The 7,957-nt window shown below is 38.5% G+C and overlaps 1 pseudogene; it reads right to left on the bottom strand.

The window, feature by feature from the left end:
• Nucleotides 1–3,946: 3,946 nt before the first annotated feature.
• On the bottom strand, nucleotides 3,947–7,569 carry LOC127029290 (ribosome biogenesis protein NSA2 homolog; annotated as a pseudogene).
• Between the last annotated feature and the right edge of the window lie 388 nt (nucleotides 7,570–7,957).

The raw sequence follows: 7,957 nt of genomic DNA, 5'->3' as shown, positions 1-7,957 counted from the left end.
GCCAAACTTCTATGCCTTTAGGAGTTAGCAGGTGATTGCTGCAAATGCTTGTGATTCCCACTTTCTTTTTCTAACTTGGGTGTAATTCCTGGTATAGTAGCTTCCCAGTTCATAGCTTTTCTTAAAAGCAGCAACCAAACTTTGCTGTATGCAAACAGAAATAAACAGGCTCTTCATGCATGTTTCCCTTCAGAGGTTCTCCTGGCAAACCATATATTGTACGTATGACAAGTTAAATAAGTTACTCCTTAGTTTGCTATGTGTTTCTTTCAGTAAAGGAAGCTCCTCTCGTAATGGGTTAAAAACTCAGGAATAAGAAAGAACAATGGTTCTAAGAACAGGAAATCACACAACTATTTGTCCTGCTATATACCTTTTCTAAGATGAATGAACTAGTCTCCTACAGTGTAGCAAAAATAGAGGTATCTAGAAATTACTGTTCAGGACTTCTGAGTACAAGGTTCACATGAATAGTTGCAATGCTGTCTTAATTTTTATCCCTCTGAAGCTAATGTAAGAATCTGGTTTTGGATTTTATGCTTATACAGTTTAACTGTATTTATAAGATATTTTAACTGTATAAGATATATTCTTACTATTTATTTCAGCTGATGAAGTACCATGCTCCTTTTTAATCCATTAAGAGAAGCTTATGGAAAAAAGGCAGTTTTTAAGAAACATGTATTATCTAAAGTTTAGATTTAGGGTGTATGGGATTAACTAGTTAAATCTGGATTTCTTGCACCGTTGCACGTAGCTGTAACTTCCTATACATACATACATACATGTACATACATACAGGTACTCCTTATGAACCCCATGACTGATAAATGTTCACTATCTTTCATGATTGTTTGTAAACATATTCAAGTGAACCTTAAGCATTTCTAAAACTAATCAAACATTTTCTATGAAGCACATGAAACAAAACTTCTGTTATCTTCTGCATGGCTTCTCTTTTAGTGCTAAGATTTATTGTGTTAAAAAAAAAGTGGCTAGAAAACACATCTATTGCATTGCTAAGAATTTGGGATTTGTGAGGGCTGATGGCTTAAAAAAGGGTGGTTGTACGCAATATACTGCGACTCATCAATTTGTTAGAGCAAGCTTTACTAAACATTAATCTGCTGAATACTTCAATTGAAACAATTGAATCCACTTTCAATAAGTTAAGGATTCTTTTGTTTACGAAAAGTGAGTCCCAGTTATTTCAATTACTTCTAGGTGGATTTTTGATACATATGTTTATCGCTTGTATTCCCTGTGAGGTTGGAAAACAGTGTTTGTGAGAAGGTAATTTCACTCATCTGGCTTTTACTTTTCATGGCTAAGTTGGAACTGATTTCAATTAGTATCATACTTTTAAGACATTTGTATGTTGAATGCATAAATATTACAACAGGATTATTAGATTAGGTCAGTCTTGGTTTCTGCTGAGAACAATCAGATTTCTGATCTAATTTCAGTGAGTCAGTTTTAAATACTGAACTTAAGAGTACACTTAAAATATGAATTTGAGTAGATACCTCTGTAAATCTGGGGTACCTGAGATAGTACCTGATGGCCAGATTGTTACGTACAGAATGTGGGCAGTCGGGGTGCGATTAGCAATTCTGATAACCAGTACGGTCTTGAAAACTGGACACAGTTCTAATTGTGATCGCAGCAGTACTTTGAACTAAAGGGCACAGTTTATTTCTGTAACAACTTCTTTGGCATCAATCATCTTGCAGTAAATACGGAGTAGCAAAATCAAAATACTGACTTTAATAGTTTTTATTGCTGTACTGAACTACTGGAACAGTAGTTTAATAGTCTATACCTTCTGTTATATTAATGCAAGGGAACATATCTGACAGCTGTATTGACTGAAGCATTTTACCTTGGGAAAACCAGTGTTTTTTAGGCTTGGATGATTTTTTTTTTTTGTGTGTGTCTGTTAACTGTCTGTCTTATTACCATTGAACTCTTAAAGAATTTTTAAGATCTTATCTCACCAGCAACCAATGATTAAAACATCGACTTTATACAAGTTTGTACCAAATGCTATTACAACATGCTGTGGAACTACATGTGTACAGTGAAAGCAAGCAGTATTATTTTTGAGCTTTATTTAGTCTAGGAATAGAGTTTAAAGAACATTAATTTGTGACCAGCCTTGGACTTAAGTGGTAAATGGTTTTGTATTTGAATCCAACATTTGTTCAAACATCTCTCTTGTACTGCTTGTTAACTTTTAACAGGATTTGCTTTGCTTCTCCCACATTCTCTTTTGGTCTCTTTTCATTTCATGCAGAATTCTTGTTTGCTGTTCTCATGTTTCATAGCCCTTTACATGAAAATGTATACATGTCTTATTTCAAAAGTGCTTTTAACTTATTTTAAATGATGTCTGACCTTGGTTTGTTGCTTTTTTTTATATACCATTTAATTTGTAGATGTCAGTAATCAAATTGATCGCTTACAATGTCATCAACACTACAAGTTAAACATAACAATAAATAAGCCTAAGTTTCAGCTTCTCTGCCCTGTGACCGTTCTAAAATTTTATTTCCAAGAGGATACGCTTCTAAATTTATTTTCATAAATGTGGTGTTAGATGTTTTCTAAACTAGTGATACCCTGTTTATAAATCTTATGAAAGATGTGTTGCTATTCATAAACTGGATTTGACTTGGAATTTGTGTTAAAAGTTCCTTGGCTTGAAGCAAAGTACTGTTTAAGAGTAGGAATATAAAATGGTGAGTGTGTATATTTGTAGTGGTAGATTGTGCTAAGTTTGTTTACCACCAAATTCTCAACTGGAAGATTACTGATGCAGATATTATACAGCATCGCTGAAAGCTTCCAGTTTAGAAGCAGCTTTTGTTTCTTGTATTTTGAGGATGTAAGCCTAATATACATTGATCAGTTGATGCTTGTGACTTTTTAGTTTTTCTTGAATGTTTCTTAAAGCAACTACTTGTAGCTATCAGGGTTGTTATGCCATTCTCAAATTTCACATCGTAAAACCTTTACAACTTCATAAACTTAAACTTCTGAAACTTCTTCTCTTGCCTGGAACCACAATGCTACACCCCCCAGCCCTTATTCTTTCCATTAATGCAGTCATGGAGGCAAAGTGGAGAAAGGAGGTAACAGGAAAAAAGAAGTAGCTGCCTTTCTAGTTACCTTCCCCACTGCACCCCCATGCATTTTGAAATCTAAATGTACTTGCTGCTGAGCTGCAAACTTAGGTTCTCAAAATATTTTATTCAGGCTGTTTTTATAAGTGTATAATTTAGAGTTATGGGTACATTAAAAAAAAAATCATAGAATCATAGAATAGTTTGAGTTGGAAGGGACCTTTAAAGGTCATCTAGTCCAACCCCCCTGCAATGACCAGGGACATCTTCAACTAGATCAGGTTGCTCAGAGCCTTGTCCAGCCTGACCTTGAATGTTTCCAGGGATGGGGCATCTACCACCTCTCTGGGCAACCTGTTCCAGTGTTTCACCACCCTCATCGTAAAAAATTTCTTCCTTATATCTAGTCATAGGTTCTGCTATAGTTCAAGTCAACCTCACTGTTAAAAGAAGTCCATCTCATCTTATGAAGATACTTCTATACAGAACTTCCCCTGAAAACATAATACGATTGTTCATAGTTCACCTAGTTAGGTCTTTATAGACTTATAGCACTGCTTAATGTGAGACATAGGCAAGCAAGTTAAGTCTTTTTTTCTGAACTTCACCTAATTTGACGTTGAAAGTGTGAACTGAAAGCCTAAGATTAAAACTTAAAACTTGCATTTATAGAGCTGCCTAGGAGTTGCTTCTACTACAGCCCAAACCTAACATTTAACAATGGATCTATTATGACAATTTATAGGACGTGGTCTTAACAATACATCAGACAATGAAGACTTAAAACTTTTAAAAGTAGTTCTGCAGTATAGCTAGTTTAACTACTTACCCCAGATAACTTTGCCCCCTTCTGTCACGAGACCAAGCTCACTCACGTTCACCTCTATGATGGTACCTGTGGTAATTACACCCAGTGTTGTATACAAAGGAGAAGGAAGATTCTTTTTTTACACCAAGGATAGGTAGGCAAAAAGTAGCTTTAAGTTCAGGATGTGTCACACGTGTCTTCTTGAAACGTAAGCCCTGTTGCATAAGGAGTGTTAGAACAAGTTAATATTTGCTTTAAGCCCTCATGACTAATCTAGCTTAACACTTTTAGCATTGTGTCCTCAGCTTTATATGTTTTAAGAGTCTGGGAAGAATGAAACACCTAGAATACAGAATGCTATCTGCCTACTACAGAATGCCAGATTTGTTTAAAAACCTGATTAATGACAAGATAAAGCTCTCTGTGTATATTTTCAGGATGCCAATTTTTAATAGTAGTACAAGAAGAATACTTGCTACCTCAGATGGCTTCTGTTCCATGAAGAAATTAGGAGTTTATGGTAAAGCATTTAACAGTGCTACTGGTTTTTAAGACTAGAAATTTTTCCTTTATTCTTGTAAAACTGAAAAACCTCTCACATACTGTAAAATATTAAATACCCATCTCTTATAACACTTTCTATCTAGTGACCTGTATTTTGTAAAGGGGACTTTACCACTAAGTACCATAACCTTTTCTGTGTCAATAAAAATCTATCCAAGGCTTCTGTGTAAGATGACTGTCAAAATAGTAATGAGGTACGATCCAACAGGCAGCCTGTATAGTGATTCTGTTGATTCCTGTAAGGAAACAGGAACAGCTATTTATAGAAAAACTACACTATCTTAGTGAATCTAATTTTTCCTCCTGTGCACTGCCAGGCAGCTAGAGCCCACACACTGTTCTTGCAGCTGTGTAAGAAAAGGCCAGGATGGAGGCATAGCATTTCCCTTGCATATGGTCACCTCTGTGCTTCAAGCTTACTTAACAAGCCACAAGGAGGGAGTTCTGGAGTCCTAGAACAGAGTTGGCTTCTGCAGCTGACAGAATCACAGCACCTTGAAAAAGACAGAAGTGCCTCTGCTAAAGACCTTCCCATGCTAATTTGACAGCTCATAGCTTTAACTTACTGGCATCATCTGAGTTATGGGAGTAAGAATTGAGATATTTCAACGCAGATTGTGAATGCAGGGGCATCTCCCCGCCCTCAGGCTATTCTAAGTTTAGATTTCTGCAAGGAAACTAATAAGAATGTTCTACATCAGCAGTAATCAAGTGCATTATCATAGAAGAAAGTTTCCTTACCACAGGAACTCAAAGCAGTAAGTCAAAAGAATTATTATTTAAATGTTCTTTAAGTCTCAAGAACATTACCATTGGTCAAATGAATCGTTCGTATTTAGGAGGCTTCCTAGTAAAGCCATCTCCAATAAAACAAACTTTTGTAACCGTTCTCTTCCAGGCCGCCTTCTTTCTCTTTCCTGTACGAATCACTTTTAAAACTTCTGTTTCTCCATGTGCACGGACCTTTGGCACAGGAACCTCCCATTTCCCCTGGAGGGGGGGAATAAGAAAAAGTCAATAGTCTTACATGCAGCACTGCTACATGAAAGGGGACAACCAAAGTATAAAATAAAATTTCCCTAAAGAGTAGTGGTAGACCATACTTTTTATACAACTCATAGCTACTTATTTTAACTAGCATTTAAAGTTATGAAAGATCAAGATATTGCATATGCTTACTTTGTCCTAGATTGTTCAATTATTCAAGGTTTCAGGTTTTGTACAATATCAATATTTAGACTTTGCTTGTAGGCTGTAAGTCACCTGAGCATCAGCAACACAAAGTGGTCACTGTCACAAGTAATAATAAGGATCTGAATTTTATTAGTTAGTTACAACTTTTTCTTTTCTTTTCTGTTTGATCATGTTAGAGAGAACCTTAGCCCAGGACTGGCCCTCTCTGTCCAGCAGGTATGCCGGTACAACTCCTTTAGGTGTTTTTTCATCATTCTTTTCCTTTGTATTTCTCTTTTCATGCATTTTAATGCTGCAAGGAAAGAAAAACAGTATTTTTTTTTTTAAAACCCATTCAGTATTAAGAGTAGGAAAAAAGCACTTTTTTAGATAAGATATCCTTTTAACTTAGCTTATGCCTGCTCAAAATTTTCTTTTAAAAGAGATATTTGTAAACAAGTACATATTTATACTTAAGGAATAATCCTAAGTACTTTTCAAGGTAAACTAGTAATTTCACTTCATATAACAATTGACAGACTACACAGTGCATAAAAGCTTGTCAATTCCTGTCAAGATAGAGACACAAGACATGCATCTTACTAAGGAATTTCTGAATGGCTTAAAACAAGCAGCCTAACTCTCAAAGCCAAGCACTTTGAGAGATAGTAGCCTTCCTCTCTGGAAAAAAAATAACATACTACTACTCTTCTGAGATTTGATGACAATGCTTACAAATCTGAGGAATGTGTGTGTATGTGTGTAAAAGGGATCATGTTTCATTAATTTTGAGGCCGGGAGGGGAGGGAAGACCAACAGACTAGTTAACAAACCCAATACCTTTACAAGTAGCAGAGAAAAACAACTGTCTACTCTTGGAAAACAACAAAAACAACAAGGTGGATAGATATTAAGTTCATTAGCAATAAAATGAATATTGTTAACAGCTTTGATTGTTAACAACAGAGAAAATTCTTGAAAAAATGCTTCTGTTTATCTGTGCTTGATATTGTAATTTATCCTGGAAGACAAGCCTCATGTTCTGCTCAAACACTGTGTATGTTACTGTACTTTTTCCATTAACACAGTTTAAAAAACACCTGCTGCCTCTTACTACACTAATACTGCTGTTACTGTAAAAACCCTAAGTAAATGCATTCATATTTTTTGGTCATAATTACATTAGTCATCGCTACTGCTAATTAACACTTATCTTAAGGAATGCTTTTAGGAGCAGAATCATTAACTGCTAATGGTAAACATCCATTAAGAGAGGAAGTCAGAAATGTCTTCATTGTGGCAAAACCCACTTTCTCCTACAAACTGAGCACTATTTAAAAGTATAACGTATGACTCAAGTAATAAGTAGTTCTTTATAAATATATTAACGTGTAATCTCATCCTTTAAATGTAAGGATGACTGGACAGCATCAGAGATGAGGTGGGTACTCACGTCTTCATCTGAATCTTCTCAGCATGCCGCTGCTTGTGGTAGAGCTTGGCCTTCAGCCCGATCATCTTCTTGGCCTTCCTCTCGTGGTAGTCCAGGCGGTACCCATAGCGCTTACAGTGCAGCTCGAAGTACTCGAAGCGCGATAAGAAGGTAACGACGGCCGAGGACCGGGCGGCCGGGGCCGGTGCTGCCCCGTCACCAAGGCCCCGCGCCGCTGGGACACACCGCGGGAGCCCGAGCAGGCCGCAGCGCGACGGCAGCACCCTTAGTGCGGGACAACAGGGCTAGCTCAACCGCCTTCACCCCGCCCCATCGCCCCCATCCCGGTCCCCACCAGGGCGGCAGCCCCACAGCTCCTCACCACACTCCACCGACCCAGCAGCCTCCTCCGCAGCGAAAAGGGCGGGTCGGCCGAGAAGTGGCCCCGGCTGGAAACGCTCCTTCATGGCGCTTTGGTTCCTCCTGGCGGAGAGGTGGCGGTCCACGTACCCCGAGGGCTTCGCGCCCGACTTGGCGGGGCCGGGAAGAGGGGAAAAACGGAACGGGAGAGGCCGGGATGGCGGTTTTTGCCGCCTGGGTCTGTCAGGTTGGGGCGGGAGGACGGAACCCGGGGTGGTTAAGTGGTGGGGCCAGTGGGGAAAGGAAGAAGGAGCGTGTCTTCCGGCGGCGCGTAGTACCGCAACTGTCTCGGCTGGGGCCGGAGTCCCTAGACGCCGTTCTGTTTCGTAAGCCGAGGTTTGGCCTTTTTAAAGTTCTTAATCTAGAGGCAGAAGATAACGCAGGGGCCAGCTGAGTAACGCGCAAGTGGTTCGTAACTAGTCAGGCAGAGGAATG

The sequence above is a fragment of the Gymnogyps californianus genome, unplaced genomic scaffold, assembly GCF_018139145.2.
Source record: "Gymnogyps californianus isolate 813 unplaced genomic scaffold, ASM1813914v2 HiC_scaffold_97, whole genome shotgun sequence".
NCBI classification, from domain to species: Eukaryota; Metazoa; Chordata; class Aves; order Accipitriformes; family Cathartidae; genus Gymnogyps; species Gymnogyps californianus.
This window is presented reverse-complemented; position numbering and strand designations above follow the sequence as displayed.